Source organism: Prunus mume, linkage group LG7, assembly GCF_029339155.1.
Source record: "Prunus mume cultivar Tortuosa linkage group LG7, ASM2933915v1, whole genome shotgun sequence".
Taxonomy (NCBI): domain Eukaryota; kingdom Viridiplantae; phylum Streptophyta; class Magnoliopsida; order Rosales; family Rosaceae; genus Prunus; species Prunus mume.
The window spans coordinates 8,764,085-8,778,597 of record NC_142704.1 but is presented as its reverse complement, the minus strand read 5'-3'; the positions used below and the strand labels follow the sequence as shown (position 1 = coordinate 8,778,597).

General features: G+C 36.4%; 2 pseudogenes; both read right to left on the bottom strand.

The window, feature by feature from the left end:
* Positions 1-1,429: 1,429 nt before the first annotated feature.
* On the bottom strand, positions 1,430-4,229 carry LOC148915412 (putative sodium/metabolite cotransporter BASS2, chloroplastic; annotated as a pseudogene).
* Positions 4,230-10,772: 6,543 nt separating this feature from the next.
* Positions 10,773-13,179, bottom strand: LOC148915411 (putative sodium/metabolite cotransporter BASS2, chloroplastic; annotated as a pseudogene).
* Positions 13,180-14,513: the final 1,334 nt, after the last annotated feature.

Here is a 14,513-nt window from a genome sequence, read left to right as displayed (position 1 = left end):
CGGGTTATAAGGTATGCAATTACAGTCACTTCAATCATATGCACTTAGCGAGTTAGTGATGGGGGAAACCAGTATAGAATTTTCAGATTCTTTAGAGAGCATGTATTTTTTGTCGTTTTTGACCATTTTGTGATATTTACTATATGTAGTCCTAGATGACTATTTCGACTTTAAAGGCTATTTTGAATCTCTATGTGATACTGTGGACTGTGGTAAAGACTTCTATTTGCTTTGAAAGCCATTTAGAGTCTCAGGTAATTATTTCTGTTTACTTGGCGGTCCCAACCCAGAGCATATATATACAGTTTGAGTTTGGTGTTGTCTAACTTACTGAGAAGACTTGGGGGAACTAAACCATGCTTGTTTCCTTCTAATGGCTAGCTCACCCTTACCTCACCATCATCCACACGCTAGTAGTAACATTTTACATATTGAATCAATGGGCAATAAGCTTTCCAATAACATATTTATTCTAGCTAAGCAGCTGTGAGCCAGTGGCAATGAGAGGGTACTAAATAGATAGATACTACTGCTTTTGTGTGTGTGTGTGTGTGTGTGGAAGTGGAGCCATGGCACTATAATTTTGACACAACAGTGCCCAATCAAAAGGGTATAGCCGCCCGGCTATACTATTTTTGTAATATAAAAAACTATAGTATAGCCGTCCGGCTATACAATTTATTAAAAAAAATTATTAAAAAATGACCCTTCTAATTGCATTAGTTTATACTTTATAAATATTAATTTGCTAGTTTCGATATATATACTCTATATATTTAAATTTTTTAATATATCTTATTTTCATTGAAAATTTTATAAAAATCAAGTGTATTATACATGAAAAATACGTTAGCACGTGTAAAATACGAGTATTAAACATGAAAATGCTAAATTTTTTTATAAGGCTATTAACTCTGGAAAAGTGAAAATTCAAAAGGGTATAATAGAGACTCGTGTAAAGGCCTAATTGTAATGGAAAATGCTCTAAACTATCGATAACCAAAAATCAGGGAACAAAGCTAATAGTATCCATGTAAAGAGTATAGCCGCGCGGCTATACGATTTATAAATAAAAAAAGACCCATTATACATGCACGGCTATACTCTTTATTTTTATATTAAAAATCCGTGTATAGTCGCGCGGCTATACTGTTTTCAGTTGAAGAGTTCAAATCTGGCTCAAAAATAAGCACCACAATACGCTAGAGGAAAAGACCATGAGATTCTAGAGGTACATAACATATTAATGACAAAATAGGATGCTTATTTATATTTGAAGTGTCAGTGTGACCTCAAACGACATTGTTTTAGACTATTAGTTAACAATATCTTCACATTTATAAATATTATAAAAAAAAACAAAAGAAAAAAAACAAAACAAAGAATCTGAACTCCATAAGTATGCGAGGAAACATAGAAATGGCATTTACCGGGTTAGGGAAAACTTCGAAAGGGTGGTATAATTCTCACTTAACCTCAATTGTAGGAGTCTCCTTGGAGTTAGAAGGATCTACATATCTCCAAAAGAATGCCAGACTGCTTCCCATTATATTCATAATCACGGCAGACAATGCTGCATGCGGGTAATGCAACCATGGGCAAGGTGAAATGAGAAGTGGCCAAAACCACACCCAAAGAAGAATTTTGCATACCAACCTGCGAGTGTCGAACATGTAAATGAAGGATTAGTGTTGCATGCCCACCAAAATTTATGAAAGTTTCGACATTTCAATCTGAGCATAAAACAATGAAGATCTTCTATGGACTTACAATAAAGTTTAAGAAGAGAATTTTTATATCTTTATTACCAATTTGATTAATACCTCAATTGATATTGCTCGTCTTTGTGCTTCTCTAAACCCGCAAACAGCTGCTGATATATACCTGCAAATTAAGACTCTCCTTGATAATAAAAAAAAAAGACTCCTCAAGTTGCACATTTGCACAGCAAAAACTCCAAAACAAACTAAACAAACAGGCACAGCACCACAACCTTAAAGAATATTTGTACGAGTGCAAACACTGCCAACAATGCTCGTATACAAAACTAGCTTCTATCTTCATATGTCAAATTAAAATCCACATAGACAAAGAAGATTGAATATATACTTTCTTACTGCAATAGCTTTTATGGCTATGAAGTCATAACGACAGCAATCTATAGTTTCACAAATGTTGCTTACAGATTATGAATACTTTGTTTTTTCAAAGTACAGTTAACTTCACTCTATAATTTATATATCAAACTTGACTGAAGCTAAATCAAACCGTAATAATACACTAATACAAGGCTAAAACGTAATTTTTTTAGAATTTTTGAGCTTAAATTAGAGTGAATCTTTACATACTGAAAAAAAAAATGTGTACATTACCTTGAGCTTTTCCACAACAACACACTTAACAGTTAAAGGGAACTTACCCTACAAAGAAACCAGCAATATGTACTAACAGCACCGAAAGAATAACCACCCCAATTTCTCCAGATAACACTGTCTGAGCATGAGCCATTAGAGACAGATCAGCCTGCAATGTTACAGCAACCATTGAAGCTTTGAGACGGACAACATTCTCAGAGAATACACTGGCCCACAAAATAAAATCTAGTATGTTTGAGAAAGAGAGCACATTTGGAAGGAACCACAGGCAAGACAATCATATTTTACATATAAGTAACTAGAAGATATTTATATGCACAACAAATGTACCTGCATGCAAGCAGTGATGCAGCTAGAACAGCAAAAAGTGGTGCAAAAGGTATCACAATTTTAACCGCTGCAGGAAATGCACTCTGCATATAAGAACCTAACAAATTGGAGCAACAACGACCTACAGATGACAGAATAGAGACCATAAGCCCCAGCTGATGGATAATATAATATTACTGAAGTTTGTTATATTTAACTTAACCTGCATGGTGCTGATTGATAGTTTGGCAGCATCCACAGGGACGCAAGTCCCTGCCAATATCTTTGTTAGTAGAGGAGGCTGGGCTACTGCCCCAGGAGTTGTGCATACCGTCATTACAATAGACAGAGGAACATCCCCTTGAGCAATTAAGGTCACCTGAAAGGCTATTTCATAAAAAGCATTTAATAGAGTTGAATAAATGGCCTAGGAGGGGCGCTAGGCGGCCTAGGTGGTGCCTAGGCGGGCTAAGCGGGGTCTAGGCGGGCGCGAGGCGGTCTAGGCTGGCCAGGCGGGGGCTAGGCAGGCTAGGCGAGGGCTAGGCGGGGGCTAGGCGGGCTAGGCGGTCTAGGCTGTCTAAGCGGGTGCTGGCGTCGAGAAGAAAAAAAAAGGCCATTTTGGACGAGATGACGATGGCGCTGAGGCGAGAGAGGGAGAGAGAGAAACGAGGATTGAAGAAGAAGAGAGGTTGCGAGTTATGTTTAGGGTTTAGAAAAGGGCCTGGGCTTCATAAAATACAACATTAAATGAATTTTGCATTATGAAATCACTAAAGTAACCACTAATAAGTAACAAATAACAAATAAATATTTTAATATTTTAAATCAAAAAAATATTATACTATTTGTTTAATATATAAATTATATATGCTTTTATTTGTCACGATTTTGGTATAAATTTATAATTTATAATGGTTAATAATTTATTAAAAAAAGCATAGGCACTCGCATATTACCCCTCTAGGCTAGGCCCTTGCCTGCCGCCCCCTTACTGTATAGTGATTTTTCGAACATTGGTATTAACATGTTGGTAAATCGAGGTGTACCAGCACTTCAATTTAAAACCCTGACCGACTCCAATTCCCTTATGTTTGTGTTCATAATAAACTAAAAATTAGTTGCATTACGTGGCGTTTAGATTTAACTTTTATGGTATAATTTTTCTCAAGACTATAAACAAAGAAGAAGTTTCGTCAGTTCTCGATTGATTGTGATGTGGCTATATATCTCCGGAGTATGCCATGGGCGGGATGTTTTCTCAAAATCTGATGGCCACAGCTTCGGGTTCTTGCAATTGGAGATTATTAGTGGCAAAAAGAATACCAGCTTCTATTCCAATGACCAACATATAGGCTTCCTAGCTTATGTAAGCTCAAACTCTAAATCTTAATGCAAAATTGTATCTTATACAGCTTAAGCAACCTATATGAAGCTAAATGCAGCAGAGTTTAACAATTCTGGCCAACATACATGAACTTTTGTTAGGCATGGCACCCATGGAATGGAGGGGTTTGGAGTTGGTTGATGAAGTATTGGTAGATTCATATTCACCTTCAGAATCTCATGGATTTCTATTTTTGAAACCCAAAGACATTGCATATGCATGGGTCAAGTTTTAGATTGGCAAGCGCATGGAATTGCATACGATTATATTGGATTTTTGCCTCAGTTTAGGTGCACATTGATGTGCCCATTTTTTTCACAAACATGATCCAATTGGTATTTGGTATAACAAACACAAGCAACATATACAAGTTTTGGCATGCAGCCAGGATACCAAATTCACAAAATGTAAATGGGGATAAAGGGAACCAAGGTCCCAAGAAGGAGTTGTCGAAAAGATGCAACCCCCCACACAAAACTCTCGTATGGGGACTTTACCTCTTGGTCGAGTTGGGCTAAAGTACAAATGACCGAGCTGAGCTTTTGATGTATGATAGAATCGCTTTACATATCGAAGACGACTTGAGGGACTTCTCGGTGTGGAAGCGATGATGCCTTCATGACAATATCCTGAGCTCTTCAGCTTATGGGTAACTTTATATTTATACATAGAATACAACGCGGACTAATATATATCTCAAATGTAAGAATGAGATGCCTAATGTCAAGTACTTAAATTTGAAGGGTGCAAAAGTCAATCGGGATGGTCTTGTCACTTTGTTGCTCGGATGCAAAGATCTAGGGATGTTGGACGCCAGAGATTGTTATGGTTTCGATGCGAACGACGATGAAATATCAAGGCTTGCGTCTCATATTAGTAAATTTATGTGCGAAGGTTCTGAATTTCCTGAATTTCTTTGTGGTATGGACAATTTTGTTCTTCCTGTTGATGGATACTCATTCCATATGCATGTGGAGGAGACATGGGATGAAATGCTCAATTATTTGAGCGATGCGTTCAATGATTCGGGTGACGAGGAATGAAGAACTATTTGATCATAAACTCGTAGATCAACATTTGAATATTAATGACATTGAATTGCAACAAATATGTTCAAAGTATATTCAGTATAATCAATGGAGAAAACAACAATTTCAAATATGTAGGGGTATTTTGGGAATCTAAAGATTACAATAAATCAATATTGAGCTTGATAAGGTAACTTGATGAGGTGGATTCTAGTCATGGGTTTTTACTTATAAAAAATGAGTTTTATTAATAGGAACAAAAAATAATGGATTGCAGTTAAGGAAAATTCAATTTGGAGGGGGGTAAGCCAAATTTACCATAAATAGAACATTATACAACTTGATTGCCATCCCAGTTTGTATCCATTACCATGCCATCGGCTATTAGTGAGATTAACTAAGGACTGACTAGTAGATGAATAATAAACTACTACAAAAGTACCATAAGTGATACAAAAAGAAGTGAACTAATGAAGAAGGTTTTTGAGTGGTCAAACAATAAATAAAGAAGTCTAAGCTTTTGTTAGGCATGAACTCGTAGATCAGCTCATTTCATCTTCTTGATTGCAGCATCCCAGAAGCTTCACTATATTCCTGTGCTGAAGTTTGACAATATGTGTAACCTCATTCTTCAACTCTTTGAGTCCTTGTCTAGGATGTTTTGAGAGCCTTCTCAAAGCCATGTCTTGTCCATCTTTCAGTGTACCCTGAAATCCATTAGCCACATATGATGACCAAAATCCATACTCTGTAGTTTGCGAACGTACAATATACGACTTGTATCCATAGTCCTGACCCAAATGACATGTGGAAACTGTCAAGCTAACTGTAGGGAGGACTATATTTGATTTTACCTTAAAAGGCTGATCCGAAATCACCCTTTCTCCAAGTTTATTCTTGTTTGAACAAACAACAGTGGCCAAGTCAAATAATGGTAATTCCAGATCTTCCTTTTGGCTGGGCCTCAGCTTTATCTTCTGCAGACAACGAAAATCGATGCACTCCTTCCCCAATGTCATACTTTGCTCTTTGCATGCAACTGAGACATATAAGAACAATTATAATATTTACCTTCAGAAAGTAAGATGTCAGCAATTTCATATTAACTGATTATGTACTATTATCTTCAAATATCAGCATCTATTTCTATCATTTGGAATAATGAGGTCACATTTTGTTTGGCCTGGGTGATCATTATAGTTTATAATCGTTATAAACTACCATTTTCTTACAGGATAAACTACCATTTGCAAACCAGTGATCTATAACCAATATCCAAAAAGCAATTCATGCACAAGAACCAATTGATCATCATATAAATTCCCAAAGAAGAAAAGGCTTGTAACTCACAGGTTAAGTAGCTTAGATGGTGCGGGACGTAATACAGTTAATGACTCCTTCCACTGCCACTGGCATTCAGATAACGAAAGAAGACGCTGCAAAATTGACAACTGCCATTCCCACTCTGCAATGAAATGTTTAGCAATTGACGCCCTCCACTCCAATGCTTGTCTTCCACCCCTACTTACGCCATCACTTAGAGCATGATCTAGTTCAGTTATAGTTGAAGGAAGACAGTGATGTAATATATCAAGTCGTTTCCCCGTGAAAGATACAACCATTTTGTTTCCCTCTTCTCGTGTTAGATCAGTTTTCTCTGAAGCACATGTGTAATGTAATTCAGATTAGCTCCATGCTAAGGCACAACGAGCCAAATTGAGACAAAGATCATCCTTATGTAAAAGCTAACTTTTGACATTCGCCATCATGATCTCCCACATCCCCAGCCCCAACTTCATATACCAATATCTCTACTTATGAGTTATCGCCCCCACACACAACAAGAAATAAATAAATAGGAAAACGACTAATTTTAGATATCCAAAATATGAGTAAACAAAGAAACTAGCAAAAAAGGATGGCAGCATAATAAGTACATGGTTATTTGTAAACCCCAGCTCATAGAATCAAGAAATACTTCATATATGCAGCCATGGTTGATGCAGGAAAATTTCGTTATTCCGTAATATGCAGGGGAAACCAAGTACACATAATCTGCAACAATCAAGCACTAATAACTGCTGGAAGGGCATATTACCAACTTAGAAAAGAAAAGCAGCCATAGCATGTTATCATTGGACTTTTGCTGCACTTCCCATTCACAAGATGCATTATCTTCGATGCATAATGCACACACAACAAAAAAGACTCCCACAAACTTGCGAGTTACAACACAATATGGTAGTATTATTATATTAACGTATCAAAACTAACAGAAATATTATATTAGCTTCTATTGGGGCGTGTATGTTAAAGCATTTCAAAGACTACTTTGGGGTAACTCATGCTGATTGGACAGAGTTTTGGGCTGAATGTAATCTGATTTCATATGTCATGTCATGATTGTTGGTCTGATTTTGATGGTTTTCTACAAGATATCTTTGAAGACGAAAAGAAGAAAGAAATAGTTTTCCTTTCTCTGTTTTCTTTCTAGCCCTTCTTTCACGTAGGTTTTCTTTCTCTGTTTGGAATAAGATACAGTTTTCCTTGTAAAAACAACAAAGAAATAGACCAGAACATGATTATTTTGACGATTTTGAGGACTTACCCGAAGTGGACTTTGATTTCCAGTACGAAATTCTCAACAAAAGGGTCAAACAGGTGATCTTCGCATGCTATTTGTTCTTTAGCAGACAACATCAACCATAATTTTCAATTCCATGCTTGGCCAGAACTGACGCAGGCAACAGAAGAAGAAAGATCAAGCCGATAACATAAAGAATCACAAGGAAATTTTCGACAAACCGGGCTAGGCGGCGCCTAGGCGCTAGGCACCCGCCTAGGCGGCCTGTGTAATATAAAATTAGTTTCTTTATGTTTTTTTATTTTCTTTTTTGTAATTAAACAATATCTTTGCTTTATTTTAATTACTTTTATTTGTAATTATTACTTGACAAATAGTAATTATTATGTTTTAATATTTTTAATTGAATAATATATATCTTAGTCTTATTTAATCAATATAATTACTAATTAGTTTTTACTTATTATTTGTTTCATAACTTACTTCTCAAATTGTAATTAATTTTTATGAATTATTTTGTGCTCATAAAAACCAAGAAAGTGGTTGCAACATAGTTAGTATATATCACAAAAGAACCAATACATACATATAGTATACTTGATTTGCTTATGAACATAGTTCTTGATTGACTGGTTTGCAGTGGTTACATATCCTCAGAATATGCAATTAATGGGTTCTACTCGATAAAATCCAATGTCTATAGTAGTTTGGTGGGTTGGTGCTAGAGATAGTGAGTGGGAAGAGAAACATAGGATTTACTCATTGCTTTTTTGTTTCTTCTTTTAAGTATGCACAATGATTTTGAACTTTTGATAAATTCTTTTAGGCATGGATGCTATACACGGAAGGCCGGTTCATTGAAGTGCTTGATACATCAATAGGGGACTCAAGTGATCCACATGAAGTTGTGAGATTATTTCATGAATGTAGGTCTTTTATGTGTGCAACGTAACCCTGGAGATAGGCCGAGCATGCCAGTTACAGTTCTAATGCTAAGTGGTGAAGGGTGATTGCCTCAACCTCAAAAACCTTGTTCTTATAGTGAAAGGGATCTCAATGAACTAGAACTTTTAAAGCATTTTCAACAAATGAACGCAAGTGCTTTAGATTTGGGACAAAGATTCATGAAGTTCCAAATTGCGTGAGGAATGATCTCCTAAAATGCCACTGCAATGTGCACGTGTTATAAGGTATGCAATTACAGTCAGTTCAATCATATGCACTTAGCGAGTTAGTGATATGGGAAACTAGTATAGAATTTTCAGTTTCTTTAGAGAGCATGTGTTTTTTGTCGTTTTTGACCATTGTGTGATATTTACTATGTGTAGTCCTAGATGGCTATTTCGACTTTAAATGCTATTTTGAATCTCTATGTGATACTGTGGACTATGGTAAAGACTTCTATTTGCTTTGAAAGCCATTTAGAGGCTCAGGTAATTATTTATGTTTACTTGGCGGTCCCAACCCAGAGCATATATATACAGTTTGAGTTTGGTGTTGTATAACTTATTGAGAAGACTTGGGGGAACTAAACCATGCATGTTCCCTTCTAATGGCTAGCTCACCCTTACCCTCACCATCATCCACACGCTAGTAGTAACATTTTACATATTGAATCAATGGTCAATAAGCTTTCCGATAACATATTTGTTCTAGCTAAGCAGCTATGAGCCAGTGGCAATGAGAGGGTACTAAAGAGATAGATACTACTACTTTTTTGTGTGTGTGTGTGTGGAAGTGGAGCCATGGCACTATAATTTTGACACAAGTTTTGACACAACAGTGCCCAATCAAAAAGGTATAGCCGCCCGTCTATACTAGTTTTTTATAATATAGATTAAAAACGACCTTTCTATTTGCATTAGTTTATACTTTATAGATATTAATTTGCTAGTTTCGATATATATACTCTATATATTTAATTTTTTTAATATATCTTATTTTATTGTAAATTTTATAAAAATCAAGTGTATTATACATGAAAAATACGTACGCACGTGTAAAATACGAGTATTAAACATGAAAATACTAAATTTTTTATAAGGCTATTAACTCTGGAAAAGTGAAAATTCGTAAGGGTACAATAGAGACTCATGTAAAGGCGTAATTGTAATGGAAAATGCTCTAAACTATCTATAAACAAAAATCAGGGAACAAAGATACTAGTAGGGTGGGCAACATATACCGGAAATTTGAATCGGTATGGTACGGTACGGTATTATGGTTTGCCAAAATTGGTACCGATCGCGTGCCAAATCGGTATCGGATGTATCGGTACCATTTCGTACCAAAATGATACAACTAAAAATGAACTAATTCAATATTCAACACCAAAATAAGTGATGCCTAAGTTACAAATTCAAAGATTCAACATATTCAATATCCATCAACATTTTCAATATTCAATATCCATTAACATATTCAATATCCAAATCCTAATCAACATATTCAATATCCAAATCAACCAAATCAATATTTATCCATCAACATATTCATCAAATCCAAATGGTTAAAACTCATGCATTATGGCTTACAAACCAAAAGCGTTAAACTTATGCCTTATTGCTTACAAAAATACAAACACAATCCAAACATAAATGACAAAAGCGTTTGAGAAATTGAAAGGCAAGCGAGAGACAGAGAGCGAGAGAATGAAAAAATATATTATATTTCAATAGAGTACTATTGCACGGTATTGACCGGTATCAAAATCTTGATATACCATACCTCGATTGGTACAAGACTGCGAATATCTATCGGTACCAAATGAAACGTATGAAATCGGTGCACGGTGCGGTTAGGGTACGGTTTCGGTATTTCGGTTTAAGATGCCCACCCCTAGATACTAGTATCCATGTAAGGAGTATAGCCGCACGGCTATACTATTTATGAATAAATATAGACCCCATTATAGGTGCGCGGCTATACTCTTGATTTTTATATATAAATAATCCCATGTATAGGCGCGCGGCTATACTGTTTTCAGTTGAAGAGTTCAAATCTGGCTCAAAACTAAGCACCACAAGATGCTAGGGGAAAATAACATGCGATTCTAGAGGTACATATAACATTAGGGTTAGGGAAAACTTCGAAAGGGTGCTATAGTTGTCACTTAACCTCAACTGTAGGAGTCTCCTTGGAGTCAGAAGGATCTACATATCTCCAAAAGAATGCCAGACTGCTTCCCATTATATTCATAATCACAGCAGACAATGCTGCATGCGGGTAATGCAACCATGGGCAAGGTAAAATGAGAAGTGGCCAAATCCACACCCAAAGAAGAATTTTGCATACCAACCTGCGAGTGTCGAACATGTAAATGAAGGATTAGTGTTGCATGCCCACCAAAATTTATGAAAGTTTCGACATTTCAATCTGAGCATAAAACAATGAAGATCTTCTATGGACTTACAATAAAGTTTAAGAAGAGAATTTTTATATCTTTATTACCAATTTGATTAATACCTCAATTGATATTGCTCGTCTTTGTGTTTCTCTAAAACCACAAACAGCTGCTGATATATACCTGCAAATTAAGACTCTCCTTGATAATAAAAAAAAAAAAAAGACTCCTCAAGTTGCACATTTGCACAGCAAAAACTCCAAAACAAACTAAACAAACAGGCACAGCACCACAACCTTAAAGAATATTTGTATGAGTGCAAACACTGCCAACAATGCTTGTATACAAAACTAGCTTCTATCTTCATATGTCCAATTAAAATCCACATAGAAAAAGAAGATTGAATATATACTTTCTTACTACAATAGCTTTTATGGCTATGAAGTCATAACGACAGCAAACTATAGTTTCTCAACTGTTGCTTACAGATTATGAATACTTTGTTTTTTCAAAGTACAGTTAACTTCACTCTATAATTTATATATCAAACTTGACTGAAGCTAAATCAAACAGTAATAATACACTAATACAAGGCTAAAACATAATTTTTTTTAGAATTTTTGAGCTTAAATTAGAGTGAATCTTTACATACTGAAAAAAATGTGTACATTACCTTGAGCTTTTCCACAACAACACACTTAACAGTTAAAGGGAACTTACCCTACAAAGAAACCATCAATATGTACTAACAGCACCGAAAGAATAACCACCCCAATTTCTCCAGATAACACTGTCTGAGCATGAGCCATTAGAGACAGATCAGCCTGCAATGTTACAGCAACCATTGAAGCTTTGAGACGGACAACATTCCCAGAGAATACACTGGCCCACAAAATAAAATCTAGTATGTTTGAGAAAGAGAGCACATTTGGAAGGAACCACAGGCAAGACAATCATATTTTTACATATAAGTAACTAGAAGATATTTATATGCACAACAAATGTACCTGGATGCAAGCAGTGATGCAGCTAGAACAGCAAAAAGTGGTGCAAAAGGTATCACAATTTTAACCACTGCAGGAAATGCACTCTGCATATAAGAACCTAACAAATTGGAGCAACAACGACCTACAGATGACAGAATAGAGACCATAAGCCCCAGCTGATGGATAATATAATATTACTGAAGTTTGTTATATTTAACTTAACCTGCATGGTGCTGATTGATAGTTTATAGCATCCACAGGACGCAAGTCCTGCCAATATCTTTGTTAGTAGAGGAGGCTGGGCTACTGCCCCAAGAGTTGTGCATACCGTCATTACAATAGACAGAGGAACATCCCCTTGAGCAATTAAGGTCACCTGAAAGGCTATTTCATAAAAAGCATTTAATGGAGTTGAATAAATGGCCTAGGCGGGCGCTAGGCTGCCGAGGTGGTGGCTAGGCGGGCTAAGCGGGGTCTAGGCGGGCGCTAGGCTGTCTAGGCTGGCCAGGCGGGGGCTAGGCAGGCTAGGCGAGGGCTAGGCGGGGCCTAGGCGGGCTAGGCGGTCTAGGCTGTCTAGGCGGGTGCAGGAGTCGAGAAGAAAAAAAAGGCCATTTTGGAACTCCAAGGTCTTGGATGAGATGAGGATGGCGCTGAGGCGAGAGAGGGAGAGAGAGAAACGAGGATTGAAGAAGAAGAGAGGTTGCGAGTTATGTTTAGGGTTTAGAAAAGGGCCTGGGCTTCATAAAATACAACATTAAATGAATTTTGCATTATGAAATCACTAAAGTAACCACTAATAAGTAACAAATAACAAATAAATATTTTAATATTTTAAATCAAAAAAATATTATACTATTTGTTTAATATATAATTTATATGTGCTTTTATTTTTCATGATTTTGGTATAAATTTATAATTTATAATACTTAATAATTTATTAAAAAAAGCACAGGCACTCGCATATTGCTCCTCTAGGCGCTAGGCCCTTGCCTGCCGCCCCCTTACTGTATTTCTGTTACACTTGATCATAATGGCTAATATGCCGTTAGAGAAACAGAGATAGAGGTGTGCATATCACTGTGCTGGTTGTAACAGGTGGCTAATATGTACCTACTGGAACAATGAATATGTCTGTTTTCTAACCGTCCAGCATTCAGTGCCATATAGCATGGCTGGTCTAACAGATGTTCTATAAACTTAGCTTTCAGTTCTAGCAAAATATGATGATCACACTATATATATGCTTAACAAAACCCTCCGTTTAACCTATCGTGCTTTGATTCTATGAGCCACACCATCTCCATTCTCCCCTTGTATATATGGATGATTGAGTACATGCTAGATAGTGAAAGTTTTTGCATTTTGATATACTCTTAGTGGTGCAATTGGTTGCTCTTATGTCTTCGTCAGAGCCAAAGGCTCCACTTGGTTAGCAGAATTCAAAGGAATATGGTTCCAGTGACCATCTTGGAGAGAGAGAGAGAGGCGTTTTAAGGGTGTGCGCTTGTTCGTTCGTCTCCTTTTCTCATTTAGGTGGTGAGTAGATCATCATTGCAGAGATACAGCAAGTGCCCTTCTGCACCCCTTTAAATACCTGATTTTTGGGCTCTTCCTTTTCCTCTCTCTCTCTCTATCTGTCTAGAATCCCCCCACCTTCTTTTTTATTTTATTTCTCTTATTTATTCAGTTAATTTTAGTGACGAAAACCCAGCAACCTTTATTTAATTCGGTGCTTGATTAATTATAGTTATTAATCATGTATTATTTTGTTTTGTTTTTTTTTTTTAAATTGTAAAAGCTGCGGCGGCATGTGGAGCTGGAAAGCCTTTGGTGATAGAGGAAGTGAATGTGAATCCGCCTCAGGCAATGGAGATAAGGATCAAAGTCGCCTGCACCTCTCTCTGTCGCAGTGACATCACTGCCTGGGAGTCTCAGGTACTCTCCTCTTCTTATTTTGTCCTCCTCTTTTCTCCCTTTCTTTTCTTCTTCTTTTCAACACAGATAGAGATAAAACAATATTACTTTTCCTTCAATTCTTTTTTTCTTGTTTCCTACTTACTGAACATCTAGGAAAATAATCATTATCTGGCTAGGAAAATTCGTTTAACTATTGCGTATGGTTTCTGTCTGACCAAGAAAAATTAAAACTTTGTTTGTGCCACTGCCAGATATGCTTTCTTCTTTCCGGATGGATTAATTTTCTTGGAAAACAATTGTTCAAGATTAGTCATTAAAGTAACTGAGAAGAAGTAAACCTTGGTTTAAAGTAATGAACTTATCCATCAATTAATATCCTGTTTAAAATTTTCGAAATTCAGACCTATCAGGAGCTAAGTATCAACTGACTATTCATCTAACTGAAAAAAGTTATCTATGTATGTTGATACCAAAAATATGATTATTTATGGATACCCCTTGATGGTTACTGAACATGGATTCTCCTTAAAGAGCATCTTCTACCTTCTCCCTCGCATCATCACATGAAGCAGGAGAATAATTTGGTT